The sequence below is a fragment of the Cervus elaphus genome, chromosome 22 (genome assembly GCF_910594005.1).
Source record: "Cervus elaphus chromosome 22, mCerEla1.1, whole genome shotgun sequence".
NCBI lineage: Eukaryota > Metazoa > Chordata > Mammalia > Artiodactyla > Cervidae > Cervus > Cervus elaphus.
The window spans coordinates 59,734,641-59,749,021 of NC_057836.1; the positions used below are offsets into that span (position 1 = coordinate 59,734,641).

The 14,381-nt window shown below is 37.2% G+C and overlaps 1 pseudogene; it reads left to right on the forward strand.

Annotated features, from left to right (window-relative positions):
* The first annotated feature begins 1,175 nt into the window (after positions 1-1,175).
* Positions 1,176-2,091, forward strand: LOC122680015 (annotated as a pseudogene).
* Positions 2,092-14,381: the final 12,290 nt, after the last annotated feature.

Here is a 14,381-nt window from a genome sequence, read left to right on the forward strand (position 1 = left end):
TAGGTCGCTCTGCCGGTGAACTGTCTGAGGTGGGCCCTGGGTTGCGTGCACTTCCCAGGTCTAAGCCGCTCAGGTTCATGTTCTCAGGTATTCCACAAAGGTGCAGACTTGGTTGGGCCTGCGTGGCCCACCATCTTAGGACCGCCTCCCCCCATTTTAAAGAATAAACAATTGAAGGACTGAGAATTCAAGACACGTCCCTAGTTTATATCAACATAGGCTGGAAAACCAGATGTTGAATGATGAAACTCTTGCCTCAGACCTATTCTTATTGCCGAACTGCTGCCACTACCACTAAGACTTATGGAGAAAATCAAGACAGGTGTGTGGCGAGCACTAGAATTAAATGCGATTGGGAACCTAGTGACAGTGATAGCAAGGTGTTAGAGTGTTACCATGCTTAACAGACTGGAAGCATAAGAGAAATATGCAGGGTTTTTTCTAGTTCTATATCATTGGGCCAAACACTTCTTCACACGTAACAAATAAATTGTGCATTAAATTTTTCTCTGAATTGTGTATCCAGTGAATACTAAGTGAAAATTTCACACTAGCAGAGTAACATAAGGAGAGTCAGAGCAGTCATCCAATAATGTGGAAGTTGCATGTTAAAACACAGAATAAAGCAACATAAATGTATTTGGTCTTAGCAGAAAACTGTAAAATGTAAGTCATAGATATATTGGCAGAACCTGTGTATAGGGCCTTAGCTGTTACATATCATTCTATCATGACCAAATCTTCTATAAAAGACATGAAACAAATGATTATATTTAAATATTCATCCTCAAAATAGAAAACAATTTTAGCGTAAGAAAAATCATGTTTGTCAAATCACAACACATTGTGGATCAAATCTAATTATATGAGAAAATTCTGTCTTGGATATAGATTACAAATGTGAAATTAAAGATGAAAATTGGATTGCAGAACAATTTTTAAAATATGTTTAATATCTATCACAAACTGCCAAAGCAACAGAAAAAACAATTGAGTAATATAACCGCCAGAGTACTGACAATACCAATTACTACCTTAGAGAAGAAACTGCCTGTGAATTAATTTCTAGTAGTCATTGATTACTGCTCTCTGACTTTAATCCCACTTTATTCAAAGAAATGTCAGATAAAATATTTTAAATTTTATACAAATTGAATTGAATTCAGTAGTCAGTGATGAAAAACCACACATTCACAGCCTTTATCTTGGCAGGACTGATGGATGACCCTCACCTTCAGATTCCAATTTTCATCTTTCTATTTCTTACATATGTGTTGAGTATAAATGGGAATCTGACCCTCATATTCCTCATTTTAGTGGATCCCCACCTTAAAACAGCCATGTGTTATTTCCTACAAAATTTTACCTTCATAGAAATTTTATTATCCATAGATATTTGTACAACATAGCAACAGATGGCAGGTCAATTAGATATACTATTTGTATTATTCAAGTGTTTTTTACTGATCGCTCTAGAGTAACAGAGTTTTTTCTCCTGGTCACCATGCCCTATGACTGTTTTATGGCCATCTGCAAACCCCTACATTATGTGACCATCACGAACAGCAGAGTCTGCCAGAGGCTTGTCCCCTGCTGTTGGGTATCTGGCATGTTGATCATATTACCACCACTTACTTTGTTCCTAAATTTGAAATGCTGTGATTCAAATGTCATTGATTATTTTTTCTGTGATGCATCTCCTATATTGACGATTTCATGCTAAGACACATGGCTCATTGTGCAGTTGGTTATTGTCTCTGCTGTGCAGAGACATTTTGACCCGTGTGTGTTGTTCTAGCCTACATTTATATCATCAAAACCATTCTAAGTTTCTCCTCTGCTCAGCAATGAAAAAGAGCTTTTCCTACCTGTTCTTTTCATATGATTGTTGTTTCCATCACCTATGGAAGCTGTATCTTCATCTATGTCAAACCTTCAGTGAAAGAATCAGTGGCTATTAATAAGGGTGTGACAGTGCTAATGACATCTATTGCTCCCATGTTGAACCCATTCACTGACACTCTGAGAAACAGACAAGTGAGACAAGCCTTCAGTGATTCTTTCAAAAACTTGGCATTGGTCTCCAAGTGAAAGAGTGCTTAAGTCCAAAATAAAATATCAAGTCAAGCATAAGCCATTAAACCCCTAAATCTGTCAGTCTGTTTTTGATCTGATCTCTATTCAGGTTAATTTTCTCAAAGTTTTCTTACACCCAGAATGAACACTGTCTGCTACATGAGTTCACTCCTTTAATCTGTCTGCAAACAAGTCTTCCTAGAAAAATATCTGAATCAGAAGGCATGATAATAATTATCTAGTAAAAATCAGCCTGATTCTACTCTAATCCAGCAAATAAAGTTTAAGGAAAGAAAAAAATGTAGTGCAAATCAAATAGGGAAATTGTTTTTTATTGGACTTGCAAAAAATGATTTAAAAGTGCTCTTCCTATCTTCCAACGTAAATGTTGCTGAAATATTTAACTGATTAAAATTTTTTGAGTGCTTATCTCTTGGCAGCTCATCACCCAGACTTCTTTTAAATTGGCAATATCTCAAGCATGTTTAGCTCACCAATCATCCTACAGTACTGAAAAAGTTTTAAACCACATTAAGCAAGGAGTAACATGATTCCATTGAAAAGTAAAGAAAATTAAAATCAATGCATGTCCAAATAAATGCCATTTTAAATGGCAGCAGAATTTGATATCTAGTATCCCCACAGTTTATTCAAAAGTAAATGAACATGCACAATGTTGAAATTAAAAATTAAGATTCACAGATTATATAGAATAAAGAGTATCTTGAACAAATATAAGGAAAAACTGTTTTCTAAATAAATATGCAATTATTTTAAGTACTATGTCAAAATATTAATTGCAGTTGAGGAATTAAAGAATATATTACTATTATCAAAGTGCTCAGTTGCCAAAATGAAATATATTCAAACCTCTAAATGTATACAAATTAAGTAATAAATTTTTGTATATCATTGAAACAAAAAATTTTAAGAAAAATCAAGGAAACCAAACCAGCAATAATCATGGAAGTCTAAGATAATTGAAAAGGAAATCTGAAGGAAAATTTTAAAAATAAGTTAATTTTTTTCATGAAATCAATGGTTTATAGATTGGAAGATGGCAAAATGTCAATTTTTCTGAAAGAATTCTTAAAACTACTAAGTAATCTTTCATACTAAGTTTTCTGCAGCTCTTCTGAGAAGAAGAATTCATGACCATCCTTTGGACTTTCTCCTGTCATCTCTACAATTTTGCATTTGCTGTTGCTTCTATAAAAAAATAAATGTTCTTTCCCTCATCCTTCCATTTCACTTCTAGTTTTCATTTAGGTTTCAATTTACATTTCATTTCTACCTAAAGACCATTTCTTCTCCTCCACCCCAACCAAAATCACACAAACATACAAACCAGGTCTGAAGAAATTATCTAGTCAGCCTGCTGTTTTGAACTAAGCTTTCTCTCCTATAGCAGCAATGTCACTAATTTTTTTATATTGCATATTTAAAATCTTGCCATAATGGCAAAAACTGTATACATAATTCGTGTATATAAAGCTGTAAACAAATTATACTGAAAACATTACCTTCAAATATACTAAAAGAAAATATCTCACAACCCCTGAAAAAAAGAATTATTTATTAAGGAAAAATGCCAATCTCTTACATGAAACAGATACTTATAAAAGAATCAAATGGGTGGGACTACAGATTAAGGTGACAGACCAGGAAGATCCTGAGTTTCCTTCATCTCTTGGACATATCAACACTACAGCTGTATATAGAACAGTGGCCGCTGAGAATGATTCTAAGACTAGGAGAAAAGATTTTGTACAACAAAGAAAATTTTCGAAAGGCCACATCAACATTGGTGAGAGAGACAGAAATGCAGTCCAATCAGATCGCACACCCATGACATGGGGACCCACAAGCAGGATGGATACCACAACTACTGCGGTACTCACTAAAGAGCAAGGAGTCTGAAGCTCCCTGAACTTTTGAAGGAACTTCGAAACTTCTGGCTTTGAAAACTAACAGGGCTTATGTTAGGGAGAGCCAGAGGGCTGTGGAAAACTGAGACTTCACTCTTGAAAGGTCTTGCACACACTCAAAGTCCTAGTGCAGAGACAGCTTAACAAGAACTTGGGTGACAGGACAAGGAGATTTACTGACTAATTTTAGGGCATGTACCAGATGGGCAGGGATCTGCAGGAAATTTCTCCTGTATGGAAGTGCTGGCAGACGTCACTGCTTTACTCCTCACCACACAGCTAACCCATCACTGGCAGGTGCCATTTCTGTCATTCTGCATCAATCTAGCTAACATAAGCATACCTTTCTTCTGTAGCCAGTTTGTTGAGTAATTTTAATCGTGAAATGGTTTCAATTTATCAAAAGCATTTTCTGCATCTAATGACATGGTCATATTGTTTATATCCTTCATTCTGCTTGTTGTCGTTGTTCAGTCTTTCAGTCACGTCAGACTTATTGCAACCCCATAGACTGCAGCAAGCTGGCTTCCCTGTCTTTCACCATCTCCTGAAGTTTGCTCAAACTCATGTCTGCTGAGTCAGTGATGCCATCCAACCATCTCATCCTCTGTTGCCCCCTTCTCCTCCTGCCTTCAGTCTTGCCAGCATCAGGGTCTTTTCCAATGAGTTGGCTCTTGACATCAGGTGGCCAAATTATTGGAGCTTCAGCTTCAGCATCAGTCCTTCCAATGAATACTCAGGATTGATTTCCTTTAAGATTGACTGGTTTGATCTCCTTGATGTCCAAGGGAATCTCAAGAGTCTTCTCCAGGGACACATTTTGAAAGCATACATTCTTCACTGCCCGGCCTTCTTTATGGTCAAACTCTCATATCCATACATGACTATGGGAAAAATCACATGTGGACCTTTGTCAGCAGTTGATGCCTCTTCTTTTTAATACACCGTCTAGGTTTCTCATAGCTTTTCTTCCAAGGAGCATGTATCTTTTAATTTCATGTTTGCAATCACCATCTGCAGTGATTTTTGGAGCCCAAGAAAATAAAATCTGTCACTGTTTCCATTTTTCCCCATCTATTTGCCATAAAGTGGTGGTGCCAGATGTCATGATCTTAATTTTTTGAATATTGAGTTTTAAGCCAACTTTTTCACTCTCCTCTTTCACCTTCATCAAAAAGCTCTTAAGTTCTTCTTCACTTTCTGCCATTAGGGTGATATCATCCACACATCTGAGGTTATTCCTCCCAGCAATAGTGACTCCAGTTTGAGCTCCATCCAGCCTGGTATGTCACATCATGTGCTTTGCATGTGCGGGCTTCCCTGGTGGCTCAGTGATAAAGAATCCACCACCAATGCAGGAGCTTCAGGAGACATGGGTTCAGTCCCTGGGTCAGGAAGATTCCCTGGAGGAAAGGCATAACAACCCACTCCAGTATTCTTGCCTGGAGAATTCCATGGACAGAGGAGCCTGGTGGGCTACAGTTCAATGGGTTGCAAAGAGTCAGATATGACTGAAGTGACTTGGATGCACGACGCACTCTGCATATAAGTTAAGTAAGCAAGGTGACAATATATATCATTGATGCACTCCTTTCCCAATTTGGAACCAGTCTTTTGTTACACATCCGTTCTGAATGTTGCTTCTTGACCTGAACACAGGTTTCTCAGGAGACAGGTAAGGTGGTCTGGTATTCTCATCTCTTAAAGAAGTTTCTACAGTTTGTTGTGATCCACACAAAGGCTTCAGCATAGTCAGTGAAGAAGAAGTGCATATATAGTTTTAATTCCCTTGCTTTCTCTGTGATCCAACTGATATTGGCAATTTGATCTCTGGTTCCTCTGTCTTTTCTAATCCAGCTTGAACATTTGGAAGTTCACAGTTCGTGTACTATTGAAGCCTATCTTGAAGGATTTGGGCATTACATTGCTAGCATCTTAAATGTGTGCAATTGTGCGGTAGTTTGAACAATCTTTGGCATTGCCCTTCTTTGGTATAGGAAGGAAAACTGACCTTTTCCAGTCCTATGTCCACTGCTGAGTTTTCCAAATTTTCTGGCATACTGAATTCCACACTTTCCCAACATCATCTTTTAGGATTGAAATAGCTCAACTGAAATTCCATCATCTCCACAAACTTTGTTCAATGTAATTCTTCCTAAGACCCACTCGACTTCCCACTCCAGTATGTCTGGCTCTAGTTGGGTGATCACATCATTGTGATTATCTCGGTCATTAAGATATTTTTTGTACAGTTCTGTGTATGCTTGCCACCTTTTCTTAATATCTTCTGCTTCTGTTAGGTCCACACCATTTCTGTCTTTTATTATGCTCATCTTTGCAAGAAATGTTCCCTTCCATCTTCAATTTTCTCGAAGAGATCTCTAGTCTTTCCCATTCTATTGTTTTCCTCTATTTGTTTGCACAGTTCACTTAAGAAGACTTTCTTATCTCTCCCTGCTTTTCTTTGGCACCCTGTATTCAGTTGGGTATATCTCTGCCTTTCTCCTTTGCCTTTCACTTCTCTTCTTTTCTCAACTATTTGTAAGTCCTCCTAGACAACCACTTTGCCATCTTACATTTCTTTTTCTTGGGGATGGTTTTGGTCAGCACCTGCTGAACAATGTGATGAACCATCATCCATAGTTCTTCAGGCATGCTATCTACCAAATCTAATCCCTTGAATCTATTTGCCTTTCCCTTTTTTTTTTTCTTCACCAATGCATGTACTTATATAAGGAGTTTCATAAACAGAAAATAGTTATTATGAGTATCTTTTTAAAAGTGTATGATTGGGTTTGATTTTCATTTAATGTGGCAATATTTAATATGTTTGAATTTTCAATAAGTACTGCTAAAATCATGTTTAAATCTACCCTCTCACTATTTGCTTTCTTATTTGATTCATATATTGTTTGCTCTCTCTCTTGTTTGGTCTCTCTCTAGTATATAAGATGAAAGAAAAGCTACATTTACAACCCACAACTCAAGAAATTACTAGTGCATATACTGGAGCTTTTTTTTTTTTTTTTAAGCAACAGGTTTACTCCAAGAAAATAATATAAAAACTGAAAAGCAGCAGCAAACATCCACACCAGTGTTTATTTTGAAAAGAGTATAAGTATCCTGATGTAAAAATTTTATATGTTAGCACCCACAATTAAACTTATTGTGAAAAAAAGCATATCTATATTGGAATTAAAAGAAAACTATTTATATGAACCCATATAACCACATCTTAGGAATGCTCAAAGGGGAGATAAAAATGTTATTTTTAAAATATTCATATTTTTAGAATATTAAAGAGTTATCACTTGCTTTGAGTTTTCCAGTATTTTCCAAATTCGTTATTTTGCTTAATGATTGATACAAAAGTAGCATGTGGGATAAAGTTGTGATCTTGCATGTGGTAAGGAAGAAATGCAGAAAAAGCAAACGACTTCCCAACCTTCTGTTTTTTACTATTTTGTCTTCACCCGTGCCTGTTGCTATTGTTGCATCTTTGTGTCTGTGAGGACACTGCCCACCTACTGCACCTCTCTGGATTTTTGCCCAAGTTCCTTACAAAGGAGACTCATTAGTGATGTTTGATTCTGAGTCACCAAGGGCCCAGTTGTTTATCATTTGCTTGGAGATTTAGCAAATAAATCAAGGCAGAGCACAGAAGAATTGATGATTTCTAATTGTGGTACTGCAAAAGACTCTTGAGAGTCCCTTGGAAAGCAAGGAGATCAAACAAGTCAACCTTAAAAGAAATCAACCCTCAATACTCTTTGGAAGGACTGATGCTGAAGTTCCAACACTTTTGCTACCTGATGTGCACAGCTGACTCACTGGAAAAGACCCTGATGCTGGGAAAGATTGAAGGTAGAAGGAGATGAAGGCCACAGAAGATGAGATGGTTGAATGTCATCACTAATTCAGTGGACATGAACTTAGGCAAACTCTAGGAAATGGTGACAGACAGGGAAGTCTAGGATGCTGAAGTCCATGGGGTCGCAAAGTGTCAGACACAAATTGGTGACTGCACACCAACAATAGTCCCCTTATTAATCAGAGTCCTTGAGAATTACAAACTATGAAAAAAAAAATAAAGGAAATCTAAGGAAGACCTCACTCTCAAACATTCTTTCACAGTGCTGAAATATTGCATATAATTTGGCCAAAAGAACTATTCAAATGAGGAGGGAAATAATATTAAAGAAAGACTACTATATCCACTTACAACAAGGAAAAAATTCTCAAAACTCTAAAGCAATATTTTAAAATAAGAAATAACTACAAATATTTAGAATTTCAAAAAAGCCTTTACCAATAGGGAAGCTTTAAAGTCACAAGTTGCATATTTATTGTATTTATTAAATGTATCTAATCAATATAAAGTATTTTTAAATTGCCAATAAAACATAGATTAAAGAGAGTAATGCCTTTGTAATTTCTGCTAAGGATTAAAATCTTCATTGAAATTCCATAAAACAGATTGACACTATTGTACCTACTGAAAAGTCAAATCATAAAGACATAACAAAAGGTCTAAGGAACACCATAGGGCTAGATAAATAAATAAGCAGCAACCTAAATATGCAGGAGATGGAGAAAAGACAACAGAAGATGATGTGCATTCTAACATCAATAAAATGATTTGTTTTTTGAAATGACAGCTTAGTCATTCCAAGAGTTCAAAATAAGCACCCAGATATAGCTCTCAAAAAAAGAGCAACATTTAATTACTTGTTAAATTCTTCAGCAACTTGAACTTTCAGAATCAACCTACTTTAATGTCCTTTGACCTTTGCTCTTACTTGACTTTTTTCAAATTATATCATGGCTCCTGCAGGCAGGTATTTTCCACTCATCTCAACAACACAGTTTCAGGGTCCTCCATTTTAAATGATATTTCCATGAGAAAACTGGTGCTGACATTGTCTTATTTCTGCTCCACCAACATGACCACCAAGACTGGGTTAATCTTACTCATCCACACTTGTCATCACTTATCTGCTGCTCTCATATCTCTTACCAAAACTACACTTTCATGTTTTCTTGTTCTTATTCTACTCTAAGTGGTAAATGCCTTGGAGAAGTTTATCCCATGTGTCAAATTCTAGAATGCCTTATTCCTGGCACCTAGACAAATATGGGTTATGCAGTAGGTCATTTTCTGACATGATGATTGAATACTTCTGATAATACAAAATGAAAAATTTTACAGGAACATGAAAAATACAAAAGCAACATTTGGGTTTAATCTGTGAAAAGAGGAAAGAAAGGCATGGTGAAAGTACAACCCTGTTAAAAATGTTTATCTATAAACTTTGTAATGAAATAGAATAAAAGCCAAAATTTATTAAAAATTGATAGTAAAAATTCATAATACTGATACACCTGAAAATTACCCCACAAATTTTAGTCATAATTTGCACTGGAAAAATATGGAGAAATAAAAGCAAAATAAGTTAACTATCATCAGCAACTGGCATAACTAGGATCCAAAACTATTTTTATGGATTTTGAATGGAGCTGTTTCATCAAGTAACCATATCTGCCTCAGCAGAGGGATCAAGAGGGTTTCAAGGAAGAGCCCAAAGAATAATTACCAGTACTAAAATTGAGCAAGAAGTATGTCATAAACAAAGAACAAAGATAAAATTAAAATGTTGGGGGTTCCAACATGGCTCAGTGGTAAAGTGTCTACCTGCCAATGCAGGAGACCCAGGAGAATTAGGAGATGTGGGTTTGATCCCAGGGTCAGGAAGATCCCTGGAGAATAAAATGGCAGCCTGCTCCACTTTTCTTCCCTGGAGAATCCCAAGGAGAGAGAAACCTGGAGGGCTACAGTCCATGGGGTTACAAAGAGCACATGAATGAGCAATAGACCACAAAGTATTTGTACTCATATATCATTGATTCTATGATAATAATAGATGATATTCAGTCAGTTCAGTTCAGTTGTTCAGTTGTGTCTGACTGTGTGAGATGTATGGACTGCAGCACGCCAGGCTTCCCTGTCCATCACCAGCTCCCAGAGCTTGCTCAAACTCATGTCCATCGAGTCGGTGATGCCATCCAAACATCTCATCCTCTGTCATCCCCTTCTCCTCCTGCTTTCAAACTTTCCCAGCATCAGGGTCTTTTCCAGTGAGTCAATTCTTCACATCAGGTAGCCAAAGTATTGGAGTTTCAGGTTCATATATCATATCGTATGAATGATATTAATTCATATCCAATGAATATTCAAGACTGATTTCCTTTAGGATTGACCAGTTTGATCTCCTTGCAGTCCAAGGGACTCTCAAGAGTCTTCTCCAACACCACAGTTCAAAAGCATCTGTTCTTCGGCGCTCAGCTTTCTTTATAGTCCAATTCTCACAGCCATACATGACTAGTAAAAAAAACATAACTTTGACTGCTGCTGCTGCTAAGTCGCTTCAGTCATGTCCGACTCTGTGTGACCCTATGGACAGCAGCCCACCAGGCTCTCTGTCCACAGGATTCTCCAGGCAAGGATATTAGAGTTGGTTGCCATTTCCTTCTCTGTAACTTTGATTAGATGGACCTTTGTCGGCAAAGTAATGTCTCTACTTTTAAATATTCTGTCTATGTTGGACATAACTTTTCTTCCAAGGAGCAAGCATCTTTTAATTTCATGGCTACACTCACCACCTGCAGTGATTTTGGAGTCCGCCAAAAATAAAGTCTTCTCACTGTTTCTACTCTTTCCCCATCTATTTGCCATGAAGTGACGGGACCAGATGCCATGATCTTAGCTTCCTGAATATTGAGTTTTAAGACAATTTTTCACTATCCTCTTTCACTTTCTTCAAGAGGCTCTTTAGTTCTTCTTTGCTTTCTGCCGTAAGAGTGGTGTCATCTGCATGTCTGAGGTTATTGATATTTCATCCAGCAATCTTGATTCCAGCTTGTGGTTCATCCAGTCAGCATTTCTCATGATGTACTCTGCATGTAAGTATTTAACTTATACTGCAGGGTGGCAGTATACAGCCTTGATGTACTCCTTTCCTGGTTTGGAACCAGTCTGATGTTCCACGTCCAGTTCCAACTATATGCAGATAATACCACCCTAATGGCAAAAAGTGAAGAGAAACTAAAGAGTCTCTTGATGAAGGTGAAAGAGGGCATTGAAAAAGCTGGCTTAAAACTCAATATTCAAAAGCTAAGATCATGGCATCTGGTCTGATCCCTTCATGGCAAATAGAAGGGGAAAAAATGGAAAGAGTGGCAGATTTTCTTTTCTTGGGTTCTAAAATCACTGCCAGTGGTAACTGCAGCCTTGAAATTAAAAGGTGCTTGCTCATTTGAAGGAAAGCTATTACAAACCTAGACAGTGTACAGAGACAAGCAGAGACATCACTTGGCTGGCAAAGGTCCAAAGAGTGAAGCTGTGGTTTCTCCAGTAGTCATGTATGGATGTGAGAGGTGGACCATAAAGAAGGCTTAGTGACTCTTTCAGATCTGGTTTCCTCTGTGTATGCCCAGAAGTGGGATTGCTGGGTCATATGGCAGTTCTATTTCCAGTTTTTAAAGAAATCTCCACACTGTTTTCCATAGCGGCTGTACTAGTTTGCATTCCCACCAACAGTGTAAGAGGGTTCCCTTTTCTCCACACCCTCTCCAGCATTTATTGCTTGTAGACTTTTGGATAGCAGCCATCCTGACTGGCGTGTAATGGTACCTCACTGTGGTTTTGACTTGCATTTCTCTGATAATTTCTCTGATAATGAGTGATGTTGAGCACCTTTTCATGTGTTTGTTAGCCATCTGTATGTCTTCCTTGGAGAAATGTCTATTTAGTTCTTTGGCCCATTTTTTGATTGGGTCATTTATTTTTCTGGAATTGAGCTGCAGAAGTTGCTTGTATATTTTTGAGAATAATTTTGTCTGTTGTTTCATTTGCTATTATTTTCTCCCAATCTGAGGGCTGTCTTTTCACCTTGTTTATAGTTTCCTTTGTTGTGCAAAAGCTTTTAAGTTTCATTAGGTCCCATTTGTTTATTTTTGCTTTTCCCCAATGTTCATCGCAGCACTGTTTATAATAGCCAGGACATGGAAACAACCTAAATGCCCATCAGCAGATGAATGGATAAGGAAGCTGTGGTACATATACACCATGGAATATTACTCAGCCATTAAAAAGAATTCATTTGAATCAGTTCTAATGAGATGGATGAAACTGGAGCCCATTATACAGAGTGAAGTAAGCCAGAAAGATAGACCAATACAGTATACTAATGCATATATATGGAATTTAGAAAGATGGTAACGTTAACCCTATATGCAAAACAGAGAAAGAGACACAGATGTACAGAACAGAATTTTGGACTCTGTGGGAGAAAGCGAGGGTGGGATGTTTCAAGAGAACAGCATCGAAACATGTATATTATCTAGGGTGAAACAGATCACCAGCCCAACAGACAAGTGCTCGGGCCTGGTGCACTGGGAAGACCCAGAGGAATCGGGTGGAGAGGGAGGTGGAAGTGGGGATCGGGATGGGGAATACAAGTAAATCCATGGCTGATTCATGTCAATGTATGACAAAAACCACTACAATATTGTAAAGTAATTAGCCTCCAACTAATAAAAATAAATTAAGAAAAAAAATAAATTAAAAAAAAAAGAAGAAGAAAGCTTAGTGAAAGTCACTCAGTCATGTCCGAGTCTTTGCGACCACATGGACTATATCATTCATGGAGTTCTCCTGGCCAGAATACTGGAGTGGGTAGCCTTTCCCTTCCCCAGGGAATCCTATCATCCCAGGAATTGAGCCAGGATTGGTTCAATTGGTTCAGTTGGAATTGAACCAGCACTGCAGGCGAATTCTTTACCAACGGAACTATCAGGGAAGCCCCAAAAACTTAGAGCCAAAGAATTGATGTTTTTGAATTGTGGTGCTGGAGAAGACTCTCAAGAGTCCCTTGGATAGCAAGGAGATCAAATCAGTCAATCCTAAAGGCAGTCAACCCTGAATATTCACTGGAAGGATTTTTGCTGAAGCTGAAGCGCCAATAATTTGGCCACCTGATGTGAAGAACTGACTGACTGGAAAAAACCCTAATTCTGGGAAAGATTGAGGGCTGAGGAGAAGGAAATGAAAGAAAATGAGATGCATTCATAGCATCGTTGACTCAGTGGACATGAGTTTGAGCAAACTCTGGGAAATAATTAAGGGCAGTGAAGACTGGCATGCTGCAGGCCACGGGGTTGCACCCGAGCAACAACCACACAACGTAGTAATATCTCACTTCAGAATATGGGTGTTTACCCATGGGAATATTTTGCTGGCACTCTCTCCTAAATTACTTTCTTAAACGTTTGGTTGATACAATCCCTCATTTTCTTCATTTTCTGGTAAAAGGCCAAAAGTACAAGACAGGGTAATTTCAGCTACTAAAATAAATAATCACCTAGACACAGTTTAGTTCATATAACACACTTGTTTTCTTTTGTTTTACAATTTTACTTTAGCAAATGAATAAGTAGATGGTCAAAACCTTTACTGAGAAGCAGATATTCCTTTAAATAGGGAATGTCATTTTTATAGTTTTATTCCTGTATCAGAAAACCATTAAACTTAGGAAAAATGAATGAACAACCCAAAACTTATTATCTATGCTGTTTCTTTAGGACTCCATGAATAGTTTTCTTGTTAGTAAACCACCATTTACTCTTTATTATCAAAGTTCTTATATTCACAAACCCATATACAAATACTGCTTTAAAACACATTAATGAGATGTAATAATATGCATTAACCTGAATAATAACTTATTTTACTTGCTTCCTGGTTTTTCTTGATGGTTTAAGTCAAATTTTATGTCCTGATCACTTTAATAATTATATAATTTCAGAGTTGGTGAACTGAGTTAGCACTTTATTTGGTTTCTATTATACCCTTAAAACAAATATGGTGACTTAACCCCATCAGGGCTCTCAAGGATTATATTCTCATTGTGGTCCGACTGGTAATATTTGACCCACAATATCCTTCATTTCTGATATTGCAAAATTTGGTGCACATTTCATTATACTGCAACTCACAACTGCTTCTTGTCTCTTATCCAGGCTCTGTGTACAAACTCAGTTGAACTTGGGGGGACTAGTCATATATTTCTTATATTTGCCACTTTTCATATAATACAATCACTACTTATTAAAAGTTTATTTGTATTAATGCACAGATTAAAATGAATATTTTGTAAATCTATGATTATATATCCATGCAATTTAAGTAATATTTTCCTTAGGCTTCAGAGATTGTTATACTTTCCTACAAATGCTGCTTTGAGAAAAAGAGATTTAGAAATTTTTTCTCCGTGTACATCATACACGTGGAACTGGATTTATCTTGTCTTTCCTGATTTC